The sequence below is a fragment of the Capsicum annuum genome, chromosome 3, assembly GCF_002878395.1.
Source record: "Capsicum annuum cultivar UCD-10X-F1 chromosome 3, UCD10Xv1.1, whole genome shotgun sequence".
Classification (NCBI taxonomy): Eukaryota; Viridiplantae; Streptophyta; class Magnoliopsida; order Solanales; family Solanaceae; genus Capsicum; species Capsicum annuum.
Window position 1 is genome coordinate 228,229,635 of NC_061113.1, and position 16,328 is coordinate 228,245,962.

Genomic DNA, 16,328 nt, shown 5'->3' on the forward strand with positions numbered 1-16,328 from the left:
TGTAGCCTTAAGCACCGTGTGACGTCTCGGGATGAGATTCGGGGTGTAACATCTTTAAATTTGACAGTGGGAACCTTGATATCAAACTTCAGGCCACATCTCCCTTTGATGGAATATGTCGCTGATCTCAGCCATATGCATTCTCTACTTGCCTCATGAATAACTATTATCTCAGCGTGATTTGAAGAAGTAGCAACGATAGACTGCTTTGTAGATCGCCATGATATAGCAGTACCTCCATATGTAAGCACATAATCTGTTTGAGATCATGCTTTATGTGGGTCAAATAAATAACCTGCATCTGCACAACCAACAACATCTAAACTAGCTTTGCTAGTATAAAACAGAACCATATCAATGGTCCCTTTCAAGTATCTCAATATATGCTTAACTCCGTTCCAGTGTCTTCACAAGGGAAGAACTATACCTTGCTAGCAAATTAAAAAAAATGCTACATCCGGTCTTGTAGCATTATCAAGGTACATAAGTGCACCAATAGCACTGAGATATGGTACTTCGGGATCAAGAATCTCTTCACTCTCTTTCAGAGGTCGGAATGGATTTTTACACACTTCGAGTGATCGAACAACCATTGGAGTACTTAATGGATATGCTTTGTCCATGTAAAGTCATTTCAAAACCTTCTCAGTATAGGCAATTTGGTGAATGAAGACCCCGTCTGCTAAATGTTCAATTTGCAGACCAAGACAAAGTTTTGTCTTTCTAAGATCTTTCATTTCGAAGTCTTTCTTTAGATATGCAATTGCCTTTTGGACCTCTTCTGGAGTCCCAATAAGATTTATATCATCCACATAAACAACGAGTATAACAAATCCAGATATTGTTTTCTTAATGAAAATACAAGGACAAATGACATTATTTATGTAACCTTTGTTTATCAAGTACTCAATAAGGCGATTATACCATATACGACATGATTGTTTTAGACCGTATAATGATCTTTGTAATCCGATTGAATATAATTCTTGAGACTTGGAACTATATGCTTCGGGTATTTTTAATCCTTCTAGGATTTTCATGTAAATATCATTATCAACTGAACCATAAAGATAATTTGTAACCACATCCATTAGATAAATTTTAAGATTTTCATGTACAGCTAGACTGATGAGGTATCAAAATGTTATTGCATTCATTACGGGTGAATATGTTTCTTCATAGTCGACATTGGGTCTTTGAGAGAACCTTTGTGCAACAAGGCATGCCTTTTATCTTACAACTTTATTTTTCTCATTTTTTTAAGTACAAAGATCCATTTATAGCTGACTGGTTTTAAACCATCTGGGATTTGAACTACAGGTTCAAAAACCTTTCATTTTATAAGTGAGTTCAATTCTGATTGAATCGCCTCTTGTCATTTTGGCTAATTTTTTCTTCGTCAACATTCTTCGACAGATAGAGGTTCAAGATCCTCATTGTCTTGCATAATATTTAGTGTGACATTATATGCAAAAATATCATCCACCATAATTTTTGATCGATCTAAATTTACCTCATCACTAGTAGGACTTATTGAAAGTTCTTCAGTCATTTGAGTCTCGGGTTCACTGATTTCTTTAGGAATATCAGGATTAATCAGATTTTGAGTCTCTATAGCAGAATCTTTTACAATATTATCTTTATCATTCTTCGTGCTTCTTTTTTTAGAATTTTTATCCTTTGAACCCAATGGCCAACCATGCTTCAGGCGTGTTTGGGATTTAGAAGCTTTGACATTAGTAGATGATCCTTTTGGGACTTCAATTCGGATAGGCACATCCACTGCAGGGATATGTGACTTAGTTATTCTTTTTAAATCAGTAAATACATCTGGCATTTGATTTGCTAGTTTTTGTAAGTGAATGATCTTCTGGACCTCATTTTCACATATGAGGGTACGTGGATCAAAATGAGATAATGATGAAACTTTCCACGCAGTTTCTCTTTTAAGTTTATGTTTCTCTTCCCCTAATTATGAAAAATTTATTTCATCAAATCGACAATCTGCAAATCGAGCAGTAAATAAATCTCCCGCCAATGATTCAAGATAACAAATTATGAAAGGTGACTCGAACCCAACACATATACCCAACCTTCTACGGGGGTCCATCTTAGCACGATGAGGTGGTGCAACTGACACATATATAACACATCCAAAAATTCGTAGATGGAACATATTTGGCTCATGACCAAGGACCAATTGTAATGAGGAGTACTTATTACAATGAGTTGGTTTGAGATGAAAAAATGATGCTGCATGTAAGATAGTATGACCTTAAATTGTAGTAAGCAGTTTCATTTTCATAAGTATTGGTCTTGATATCAATTGTAGGCGCTTAATAAAGGACTAAGTAAGACCGTTTTAAGTATGAACATGAGTGACAAGATGTTCAACTCTTATCCCAACAGACATACAATAATCATCAAAATCTTGGGATGTAAATTCTCCTGCATTATCGAGGCGAATAGCCTTAATAGGATAATCTGGGAATTGTGCCCTTAATCGTATTACTTGTGCCAAAAATTTCGCAAATGCTAGGTTGTGAGATGACAAGAGACACACATGAGACCATTTTGAAGATACATCTATTAGGACTATAAAATATCTAAATGACCCACTAGGTGGGTAAATAGGTCCACATATAGCCCCATGTATACATTTCAGAAAAAGAGGGGATTCGACGCTAACTTTCAGTGGTGATGGTCTAGTTATCAGTTTGCCTTGATAACAAACAGCACATGAAAAATCACCACTTGTAAGAATCTTCAGGTTCTTTAATGGGTGCCAATTTGAATTTTCAATGATCCATCTCATCATTATTGAGCCAGGATGACCTATTCGTTCATGCCAAAGCACAAACATATTTATATTGGTAAACTTTTAATTTACGATAGAGTGTGCTTCTGTTGTACTAACTTTTATATAATATAAGCCGGAAGACAAAGTTGGTAATTTCTCCAACACTTGTTTTTTACTTGAGATATTTTTGGTAATTCCAAGATATTTAACATTAATTTTATTTATTATCTCAATATGATATCCATTTCGGCGGATGTCTTTGAAACTCAATAAGTTTCTTGGGAATTTAGAAGAGAACAATACATCTTTTATACCCCTTAGGCAGAAATATAGTAACTCTTCCGGAGCCTTCAATTAATTTTGAATTGCCAGAGATTATTGTAACATTTACTTTTCTTCTAAGTAAGTGCGAAAAGTATTTCTCATCTTTAAATATTGCGTGTGTTGTCCCACTATCAATTACACAAATATCATCATGATTGATTATTGATCCAAATAAAACTTGAGAAGTATCCATATTTTCTTTAAGATGAAAATAAAAATAAAGTAAATATTATAGTATTACTAGCACATAACGTATTACACAAACTTTATTTATTTACAAGACTAGTGAGACACAATTAACAGAAATGTAAACTAATACAACTTAACAGGAAAGCAAAACAATCGGACTATTTCATATTCAACATGAATAGGGTGATTAACATTAAAGGTGTCATGGGCCGGTTTGACCCGACCCGACCTACTTAAACGGCCCGGCCCAATCAACCAACGGGCTGTAGGGTACCGGGTTCCGGGCTGAACCAATTTTATTTTTGGGCCCGATTAACTCGGTCCGGACCAAAAATAGTCCAGGCCCATCGGTTAACCGGCCCAGATTCTTTTTTTAAATGGACTTTTTGATCGTTGGGCCAAAGTAGCCGTTGGGCCCAACGCCTATATGGCTGTTTGGACCCAAAAATGGTTACTTTGGCCTTTTTAATTAATTTTTTTCATTTAAAATACTTTTTTAAACCCAAAAATATTTATATAAATAACATACACTTTCAAATTATTTTCACACAATTTTCACTCTCTCAAATCTCATTCTCTCTCAAATCTCATTCTCTCTCAAATCTCAATTCTCAAATATTCTGTATATTTTCTAAAGTGCTGAATTTAATTTTTTAATTTTGCGATTACAAAGTACGAGTGAAATTTTCTAAAGTCGCAACTTTCGGATACTTTTAAAATTTGGTATTGTCGTTCCATCTCTTACTTTTAATTTTTAATTAGTGTATTAATTGTTGAATATTTAATTTTATTATATTTGTGTATTTTGAATTTTTTTAGTTTGATTTATATTATGAATAAATTAAGAAATCTCGCCAGTAAAGGTGTCAAAAATTTTTGTTCAGAAAGTGGTAGTGGTAGTAAAAAGCAAATTACCGGCGGTAGAGGTAGTTCAAATAGTAGATATATCTGTGTGCCTCCAGTATCGCTTAGTCAAACTTTTGAGGAAGAAGTAGGTGTAGGTGCTCACGATATGAATTATGTAGAAGCTCAAGAAAATTACGGTATAGAAGAAGAAAATGAAGTAGATGCGGTTAATTTAGATGAAGATGATGAAAATATTGGTGAGACATCCGCAGTAGAAAATGCTAACGTTAGATCTGAATCTGTTAATCGCCCTCTCCGTCCTCCCCGTGCCCCAAGAGCTCGTAGAACAACTAGTATTGCATGACAATTTTTTACACGTATAGGAGATACTGAGGTGCAATGCAATATGTGTCAATAAGTATATAAGTATAAAAGTGGAGGAAAGCAAGGTGGTACAGGTACGTTAACGAGACATATAAATGATAATCATGAAAGAGAGTTATTTATTGCACTACGTGGTGAGGCTGTTGGTGGGCCAACACAAATTAGAATGGATCCAGTAACCGGTCAGGTAATTAAGAATTATAATAAATATAGGGATCGAAAAGAAATAGTAAAAATGGTAGCTGTGGGTTGTTTTCCTTTTAGTTTTCCTTCTTCGGATGTGTTTATTCATACGCAATTCATAATCCTATGTTTAATGGTATTCCTAGAAGTACTTGTCGGACCGATATTTTTAGACTTCATTCATAATATATTTTTTATTTATCTACATTATTAAAAAATATTCAATGTAGAATGACTCTAACTTCTGATCTTGGTCGTGCTATTAATAAAAATAATTATTTAACCATTACTTGTTACTGGATAGATAGTAATTATGTTATGCAAAAACGTATTCTTGCTTTTTTGTATGCTGAAGATCGTAGACATACTGGAGAATTTATAGCTGATTCGATTAGTAAAGTTGCAGAATTTTATGGTATTAAAAAAAAGTCTTATGTATTGCTTTTGATAATGCTTCTAACAACAAGACTGCTATTACAAAATTAAAAGCTAAGCTCTCTCCGCCGTTACCTGAAATATTTCATGTTAAGGGTGCTTGTCATTTATATAATTTAATTGTAAGAGATGGTCTTGAGTTTTTAATATTTATATTGAAAAAATACGGCTTGATGTTGGCTTTATTCAAGGAAATAATCGAAGAAAAAGAATTAGAGAATTTAAAGCTAAATGTCAAGAAAATGGACTTAGACCGATATTGATACCTGAAGAATGTGATACTAGATAGAATGCTACTTATGATTATTTAAAAACTTGTCATGCTTATAGAGTTTCTATTACACTAACTTTTAACCAGTATTATGGTTCATTTGCTGATTCGATTGAATGTATGCTACATGATTCTGATTGGACTGTAATTGATGATCTTATTAAGTTTTTGAAAAAAATTTATATAGCTATGGTTGAATTTTTCAGTGCTTATTATCCTACTGTTTGTAATATTTTAGCATATATAACTGATATTTCTGCTTTGCTCAAAGAATATAAGAATAAAGAAGGTTACAAAGAAGCTGTTAGTGCTATGTTTGCAAAATTTTAAAAATATTTTTTCCTATTCCCCCTATTTACTTGGTTGGTGCTATACTAAATCCATGTATGAAATATACTACTATGTGCCACTCTAGTACTCTTATTTATTCTATCTTAGAGATAAATACTAATAATGCTTCTGATGATGAAGAATCAGAACAACCAGATTTGTATACGGCTATGAGTGATACGAACATTTACATAGATAAATTATATAACCATTAAGTTGATTTACTTGATTTAGCTATACCGACAAATATCACCCCAACTGTCGCTCCTCATCCTCCCGAGGAGCCATCATCTTCTAAAAGGCCGACACATAGTGGGTTTTCTGATTACTTTTATGGTTTAAATATTTGAAGCAGTTTTGAGGAGGGAACGTACACAACAACTTCTTGGGAAGAGCTTAAGTATTATCTTCGAACACCATTAGAGGATCGTAGACGATGGATCAACGCGTTGGATTGGTGGAAGAATAATGAAACACAATATCCTTTGCTTTCAAGATTAGCTAGAGATATATTGAATGTTCCAATGTCAACCGTTGCATCAGAGAACGCTTTTAGTCAAGGACGACAATAGCTTGGAGACAACCGACACTCATTGGGAAGCAATGCTATGAATGTTCTAGTTTGCCTTATAGATTGGATTAGAGCGGAATAACAAATCAAATAATGAAGGTGGATCCGAAAGACGAACAGAATCTTGAAGAAATTATGACTTCAAGGGAGAACTCAGCACAATCAAGTCCAATGCATGCTTTTGCCCCCATTGACTTTGACTATCCTATGCAAGTTCCCGTTAATGTTAACATGGATAAGTTGAAAAAAATGATGAAAACTTTGTAGATTTTTCATTCATGTATATTATAAATTTTGAATCATTTTGCATTTTACAATCAATAAAATATAACATTCATTCACTCCTTACTTTGTAATTTTTTTAATTTAATAATTTAAATTGAATTTATAGTTTAAATTAAATACTTAATTTTAATATATTATTGATCCATCAAATGGACATGAAAACAACATTCTTAAATGGAGAATTGGAGGAAGAAATTTACATGAAATAACCCGAGGGTTTTGTGGTTTCTGGTAAAGAAAAGAATGTGTGTAAACTAGTTAAGTCACTTTATGGACTAAAACAAACACCTAAACAGTGGCATGCAAAGTTTGACAAATCATGTTGGCAAACGGGTTTAAGATAAACGAATGTGATAAATGTGCTTACATTAAAGACACTCCAAATCACAAGGTCATTGATTGTTTATATGTGGATGATATGTTGATCATCAATAGAGATATTTCTGACATAAATGCTATGAAACGAATACTTGAGTGCAAGTTTGATATGTGATGTTGGGTGTATTTATGCATTCTAGCGTCACTATTCTAGTCTTTTTAGCCTTGTTTTGAGGATGATTCTATACTATATTCGTTGATAATGAGATAAATATGTTAAAACATGTGTTTATAAGGTTCTAAGTGAAGTCCAAATAAGTTTGTACTTAAAAGAGTCTATTTGAGTTCAATATAGAATACTAGTCTTCCTAGCTTGAGCTAGTTACTTTTTTAGTCTATCTTGTTGGATTCTATTGAGTTCTATGTGTTACTTATGATTTTAAAGGTGTTACAATATGTGGAACAAGTTTTTAGGAGTGTAAAAATTTCATATGAGTCAAAGAAAAAGTGGAAACTTGAAGGGAAAGATCACGAAACCAACCTAGTCTAAGCTCTTATTTTGGATTCATTGTAATGGGTTTAGTGTTGTTTGTGCTTCTAATTCATGTGGTGTTTGTTGTAGGATCCTATGTGAACTTAATATGATGATATATGGATAATATAAAGGCTGAAAAATCATTGATAAAACACCACAAGACAAGGTATGAAAGGAGGAAAGCCCAACACTTAACCAAAATTCGGTATGCAAATTCCAGTAGCACCGTGCGATTTGCGTGCGTCACATGCTCCATTGCTATGGAATAGAGCACACATTGCATGATTCATTTTTATTCAATAGAGAGTGCATCACATGCTCTATTGATATGGAATAGAGTGTGCATCACATGCTCCATTCCACCCCTGGGTGTTTCAAGCTAAATCGACTTCTACAGGGACTTGGCTTACCCCTATGCTATATATATACATGTTGTATCATGTTTTTACATATCTTTTGACATATTTTGGAGATCAAGGGGCTGCTAAAACTTCATAATTAGTTTTTTATTAATTTCATTTAGTTCATACATGTTTTTAGTCGTTAATTACAATATTGTGATTGCGATTATGACTATGCGTGGCTAAACGCCCTCTTTCTGGGGTTGAAGCCAAGAACATGATTATCATTTCTATGGATTAAGTTTGTTTTCTTTGATTATCAATATTGGTTATTTGTTTATTCTTATTTTAACTATTTTAAGGATTCGCGATCCTTAGAATACATCCATTGTCAACCTTGTGAACTCAGGAGAGGGAATAGGGCGATAGAATATGGGAATAAGCAGAGTATGGTTCTTGATTCCTTATAAAATAAGAAACTTGAATTAGTATATAGGATAGGGATGTACTTAGATACCTTACTTGATTCATATGTAAGATGATATTTCTAAGAACTTAAGTGAATTATTACATCTTCGCTCAACGATATAGGTGTAAGGCTCAACTTAGGTAATAGATTAGAGATTGGAAAACCATAATCGTGAAATTAATCCTACGAATCAACAACCAAGATAATCAAGTTAACGAATGAAATCCAATAGCATGATATGATTGTTCAGAGTACTTCAACCCTGGTTTTTCTCCCACTGATTGTCTTAAGATCTTTACTTTACGCTTTGTTTACTTTTCTTGCAATTATAACTTCCAAACTCTCTTTGGTTACTTTCGCATCAATTGAATTAAAATTATGAACTAAAATCATATCGTTGCCAAATCTAGTCTCTGTGGGATCGATAACTCGGCTTTCTTGAAGGCCACTATATTACTTGGTTGACCACGTACACTTGCGTGTGTGCTTGGGCGTTGTCAAGTTTTTGAAGCAGTTGCCGGGGACTTGTTATTTGACAATTGTTTATTTTAGTTTTATTTTTAGATTTATTTGGTGTTTTTACTCTTGGTTTTGTTTTTGTATTTGCGGGAGACAAGTCTCTAAGTTTATAAGTTGGCAAGGGATTGGGTGTTGGTAGAACTAAGCCCGAAACCTGAGAAACTTTACCATCAACGCAGGAGAGAAGCAATCCTTCTCCCTAGAATTCCTCAAATACAAAACGGCCAAGAGAATAATGTTCTTATGGCTAAACAACAAGCAGCTGGTAGGAAGGTTAAGGAGGTGGTAGTCCAACTTCCAACGAACTTGACTTTCCCAATTCAAAGACCGACAGCTGGGGGGAATTTCGAGTTAAAACAAAATATAGTGCAACTTCTTATTAGCAGTGGACAGTTTGTAGAGCTTTCACATGAGGATCCACAAGTCCACCTGGGGTGACTTTAGATTATTTGAGGCTGACACTATTTCCCCATTCACTTTTGGGGGAAGCTAAAAGGTGGTTGAATGAGGAGCCGGCCAATTTAATCACATCATGGGATGACTTAGCCAAAAAATTCCTCATCAGATTCTTTCCATCAGGCAAGACTGCAAGACTTCGCAGTGAAATAGTGAGTTTCAAATAGAATCCTAATGAAAACCTCTATCATGCTTGGGAACACTTCAAGGCTCTTCTTAGAGATTGTCCATATCACCAACAGTCGAATGAGGTACTTGCTTATACTTTTGTAGAAGCTCTTGATCACAATACGAAGATTTTTCTAGATTTAGCCACAGGTGGTCAAGCGTTAGGGCTAACTTATAATGAGTTATGCACATTGCTGAACCGCATAGCATAAGGAAATCTAGATTGGCATTCAGATTCTAGAAGTGCCACAAAAAAAATTGCGAGTATATTAGAGGTGGACCAATTCACAGCCTTATCAGCACAGGTTTTTACACTATAGAATTTGATCAACACATCATTCAGCAGCATGAAGTTGGGAGTAGCACAACCTGCAGCCACGGTCAATGCCATTCAACAAGCTACAGGTTGGTGTAAAGTATGTAAAATAGTGGTCATGCAGCTACCATGTGTGCTTCAAATCTGGAATCTGTGATGTATGTAGGCAATGCTCAAAGACCTGATTATGGTAATGCCTACAACATAAAGTGGCAACTCAGCCACCAAATCAGCCATGGAATGCCCCACACCACAGACCCAATCAAATCAGTAAACGAGCAACATGAAAGAAATGTTGAAACAAATCTTAGATGGTCAAGCATAATTGGTTGCGAATGTGAAAAGTCAAAAGGCAGATTTATAGAATAAGAAAACGTCCATAAGAAGTTTAGAGTTGCAAGTGGGCCAATTATTACAGGTACTGAATACAAGACCACAAGGTGGGTTGCCAGCTGACACATAAAATCCTAAAAATATCATGGCAATCACCTTGAGAAGTGGTAAAGAATTTCAAGAAGAACCTCCAAAGGAAACTAAGGAGGTGAATGTTGATGTGATGACCCAACAGGTAAATGACAGAGTTGCTAAAAATTGAAGGAAGTTTGAGTATTTAAAAGAAAAAGTTTCTAAACTAGAGAAGAAGATGCTACCACTACCCTCCCCTCAGAGGCAAATAAAAGCGAAGGAGGATGCCCTATTCAAAAAGTTCATTGATACATTTAAAGAGCTTCATATTAATTTAACTCTTTTAGATGTTTTGTAGAGTATGCCCAAGTACACAAAGTACTTGAGGGTTGTGGTGGCTATAAAGGTAAAATTACAGGATGTGGGAGCCATAATACTGACTGAAGAGTGTAGCACTGTGATTACACAGAAGATCCCCAAGAAATTCAGAGATCAGGGGAAGTTTGCCATCCCAATCCAAGTTGGGAGTAAAGCAGTCCATGATCTGAGTGATTTAGGGGCAAGCATCAACTTGATGCCCCTATTACTATTTAAAACATTGGGCTTGGGAGAGCCAAGATTGGCCATCGTGGTGTTGCAGCTAGCAGACAGATCAGTTACACATCCGGATGGAATAATTGAGGATGTCCTCATAAAGGTCGGTAAATTCATTATACTTGCTGACTTTATTGTTCTCAATTTTGAGGCAGATGAACAGGTGCCAATCATCTTGGCGCGTCCATTTTTAGCAATCGGAGGAGCGTTAATTAATGTTAGAGAAAGCACACTCAAAATAAGGGTAGATGATGAAGAGGTGGTGTTTGATGTATACAAAGTACCTATAATTACTTCCCAAGTTAAAGATTTGTATATGATAAATGTTATTAAAGGGGACTAGTGTGGGGTGGCTAGTCCACAAAAGACCTTTTCGAACTACCTAATTGAGCATCCTAAGACTCTATCTCCTAAGCCTGACATGATGGAAGTTGATGAGCCTGAAAGGGCTAAAGTTGAAAAACTTATTGCTTTTGAGAATTCACACCCAAAAGGGGTAAAAAGGATAAGAAGATGGCCTCCAAGTGTGAGAAAAAAATGAAGAAATATGGTTGAGTTGAGTTAGGTCGTGTTGCGACACTAAATCCTGCTTGAGAGGTAACCCAAGTTAATTAGGTATGTTTTCTTTTCAGTTTTTAGTTTTAATTTCACGTAGTTTTTGTTTTTGGTTGAGTCACAGGTTAATGGGAAGTCTGAGTACCATAAACTTGAGCTTTAAGCATGGCAAAGATGAAGTGTGGGGTCCCATGGATCTCATTTATGTGTAAAGATGCTGCTAGCTAGGCCTAGAGGCCTCAGGGAGTATTCCTATATTTTTACTTTTAAATTCACTTTGAGGATAAAGTAGATTTTTAAGTGTGGGGTGGGGAAATTCCTAAATTTTGGCTCAATTTAAAATTTTTTGTGTGAGATATTCTTATTGGTGCTATTTTTGATTACATGATACAAGTGGGTTTGTTTGTAAAAGCATGTTGATTGAGGTGAATTGCTATTTTTGGAAACTCTTAGGCTCATGTTTATGACTCTTGTACTTGTTGGCTTAATTTTGAATTCATGCAATAGTTTGGTTAGGAGTCTATGATGATCCTATTGAGTTGATCATGTTCCATATGCGTGTAAGGTTGTTGTAGATTCCTTGTTGCATGTGATATCTAGAACTTTCCCAGTGTGTGTGAAGCGAAATAAAGAATGTGGGTTTAGGAGATGATATAGGTATTTCACTGATAGCTTTTCTTTATAACTTCTATTTGTCCTACCATTATGCATTATCCTAGTTAACCTCCATTGAGCCTTTAGCTTTTTCTTTGGCAACTTCATAAGTAGCCTAATCCTTTCTTTGATAGACCATAATTTGATCCAAAAATCTCCTAAGTGCTTTAATGAAAAGATTGAATTAGTAAGGATTTTGAGAAAGTAAAGAAGAAAAAAGTGAAATTGAGACCCCAAGGTAATAATTATTGGTGTATAATTGACGTGTGGTGGATGGTTGTGATATAATTTATGCTAAAAATATTGCCATGATTGTGAAAAAAGAGAAAAAATTAATTCTTGTGGTAGTAAACTATGTGTCCACCAAGTCTTTGTGAAAATGCTTAAAAGAGATGGGGCAAAAATAAAGATATGGAAAGATGAAAAAAATGTAATTTGATTGTTGGAGAGTGGTTTAAAATGTATAATGTATTGAATTAAAGCGCTTAGAGAGGTTAGTCACTATTCCCAAATAGTTCCTACCCGTCCCTTAGCCTACATTACAACCCAAAAAGTCCTAATTGATCCTAAGCTTTACATTCGACTATTAGTGGAGCATTACACTAAGGGCAATCCTATGGTTCATTGTGTGTAACTTGTGAAGTCTTTTTAAGAGTGAGCGTAATTTGATCCTTGTACCCATTATGTTATAAATTGCATTATTGTGAGTAATTATGGGCAACTCTCTTATTGTGAGGGCACATGTTTGATGAATGTGGGTGAAATTTATGATGTCCTTGATTGAATGATAAGCATGAGTTTTCCAACTAGGTGAGTAAATTCTTGAGGCCAAGATGTTTTGAAGTAGTGTTCATGAGCTTTCAAATTCTGTAAATAACATGTTTAATATAGTAACTTGCATTTTATGTAGTCATTGTAGTGATAGCTTGAGTATCTTGCATTTAGTAGAGTTGTAGAGTCTCCTTAGTTGATGATGTTTATAGCAAAGAGTTGTTCGAGGATGAACAAAGCTTTAAGTGTGGGGTGGTGATGTTGGGTGTATCTATGCATTCTAGCGTCACTATTCTAGACTTTCTAGCCTTGTTTTGAGGATGATTCTATACTATATTCGTTGATAATGAGATAAATGTGTTAAAACATGTGTTTATAAGGTTCCAAGTGAAGTCCAAATAAGTTTGTACTTAAAAGAGTCAATTTGAGTTCAATATAGAAAACTAGTCTTCCTAACTTGAGCTAGTTACTTTTCTAGTCTATCTTGTTGGATTCTATTGAGTTCTATGTGTTCCTTATGATTTTAAAGCTGTTATGATATATGGAACAAGTTTTTAGGAGTGTACAAAGTTTATACGAGTCAAAGAAAGAGTGGAAACTTGAAGGGAAAGATCATGAAACCAACCTAGTCTAAGCTCTTGTTTTGGATTCATCGTAATGGGTTTAGTGTTGTTTGTGCTTCTAATTCGTGTGGTGTTTCTTGTAGGATACTTTGTGAGCTTAATATTATGATGTATGGATGATATAAATGCTGTAAAATCATTGGCAAAACACCACAAGACAAGGGATAAAAGGAGAAAGGACCAACACTTAACCAAAATTCGGAACGCAAATTCCAGTAGCACCATACGATATGCGTGCATCGCATGCTCCATTGCTATGGAATAGGGCGTACATCGCATGATCCATTTCTATGGAATAGAGTGTGCATCGCATGCTCCATTGATATGGAATAGAGTGTACATCGCATGCTCCATTCCACCCCTGGGTGTTTCAAGCTAAATCGACTTCTACACGGACTTGGCTTACCCTTATGCTATATATACATGTTGTATCATGTTTTTACATATATTTTGACATATTTTGGAGATCAAGGGGCTGATACAACTTCATAATTAGGTTTTTATTAATTTTATTTAGTTCATACATGTTTTTAGTCGTTAATTACAATATTGTGATTGCGATTATGACTATGCGTGGCTAAATGCCCTCTTTTTGAGGTTGAAGCCAAGAACATGATTATTATTGCTATGGATTAAGTTTGTTTGCTTTTCTTATCAATATTTTTTTTTGTTTATTCTTATTTTAACTATTTTAAGGATTCACGACTCTTAGAATACATCCATTGTCAACCTTGTGAACTCAGGAGAGGGAATAGGGCGATAGAACATGAGAATAAGCAGAGTATGGTTCTTGATTCTTTATAAAATAAGAAACTTGAATTAGTATATAGTACAGGGATGTACTTATATACCTTTCTTGATTCATATGTAGGATGATATTTGTAAGAACTTAAGTGAATTATTACATCTCCGCCCAACGATATAGGTGTAAGGTTCAACTTAGGTAATAGATTAGAGGTTGGGAAACCATAATCGCGCAATTAACCCTATGAATCAACAACCAAGATAATCAAGTTAATGAATGAAATCCAATAGCATAATATGATTGTTCAGAGTACTTCAACCCTGGGTTTTCTCCTACTGGTTATCTTAAGATCTTTACTTTACGCTTTGTTTACTTTCCTTGCAATTATAACTTCCAAACTCTCTTTGGTTACTTTCGTATTAATTGAATCTAAACTGTGAATTAAAATCAAATCATTGCCAAATCTAGTCTCTGTGGGATCGATAACTCGACTTTCTTGAAGGCCACTATATTACTTGGTAGACCACGTACACTTGTATGTGCGTTTGGGCATTGTCATTATGAAAGACCTTGGAGTTATGGACGTAATCTTAGGACTAAGAATCCGTAGAACTCCAAAAGGGTTAGCACTGTCACAGTCTCATTACATTGAAAAGGTACTTGACAAATTCAAGTATTTGGAATTTGGTATTGGAAAGACTCTATTAGATGTGATCTTTGCACTTTAAAAGAATGAAGGTGAAAGTGACTCATTGTTGGACTACGCAAGAGAGTTGATATATGTAATATATATCATGAATTGTACGCGGCCAGACATAGCATGCGTTATTAGTAAGTTGAGTTGGTACATGAGTAATCCCAATAAAACTCATTGGAAGGCAATGAAAAGAGTTTTGTGGTATCTTAAATATACTCAAGACTATACTTTGCATTATAGTAAATATCCGGTGGTACTTGAAGGATATAGTGATGCAAATTGGATCACCGGATCGAATGAAGTAAAATACATGAGTGGATACATATTTAATATAGGTGGAGGAGCAGTCTTTTGAAAATTATTCAAACAAACATGTATTGCTCGCTCTACAATGGAATCAAAATTTATCACATTAGATAATGCCGGTGAAGAAGCAGAATGGCTCCGAAACTTCTTGGAAGATATTCCTTTTTGGCCAAACCATTGGCACCAATATGTATATACTGTGATAGTCAAGCAGCAATAGGTAGGACAGGGAGCATGATGTACAATGGTAAATCTCCTCACATAAGATAGAGACATAATACCGTTAGAGAACTTCTCTCTAGTGAAATTATCACTGTTTACTTTGTAAAGTCAAAGAATAATATTTTGAATCCACTTATAAAAAGCCTATCTAGAGAGGGGGTTAAAAGAACATCCAAGAGAATAGGTTGACGGCATAGGACAAGTCAACATAGCGGTAGCTCTACCTAGCAGACTGGAGATCCCAAGAGCTAGGTTCAAGGAGATCAAACAAAGTTGTGTCTGACAGGTTCAACATTGTCAATATACCCAACCCATTCTCATGATGTAGACAATGTTTAGTAAATAAGGATAAGACTTATGGTGTGAAGTTTTTTAATAATTATTTAAATTTGACAGATTTTACCAAATATTTTAATCTATAATATTGAACGTTTAGAAATCACCTATGTGGGGGTGAAACGGAAGACACTTTAAGGAAAATGTTTGTAAAGGCCCATTCTGTAAGATCTCATGAAACCATGACGTGTTCATAGCTGAAACGATAAAAATTATGAGAACCATATATGGTAAAAGACTGATTGTGTGACATGTGTTGTCTAGGTGTACATTAAATCTTAGCGGTTCAAAGAAATCAAATCTGTCGATTGACCGAGTGCATCCGATGCATGTTCACTATGGAAAGTTCAAAGAAAATCCACTTATCCAAATGCAATCAGTCTTTCCTTGCTGATCACATACTTGTCCATAATAGTTTTATAAAGAGCATCCATTCCCCATTCATGTGGGGGATTGTTTGGTTCAATTGGTATGAATGGAAAATGGAGGGACACAACCTTTCAAGGAAAAAACACTTTTTAGGAAAAGGGGTGACTGTTCGATCGGATGTGACTGTTTAGAAAAGACATTGTTTCAAAATTGATAGACATGAGTGTTCTGAAATGATACATCCTTCCATGAATCATTGCTTCCTTTCCAAAGGGGCATTTGATGGCTATAAATACCTAAACTTTTTCCCT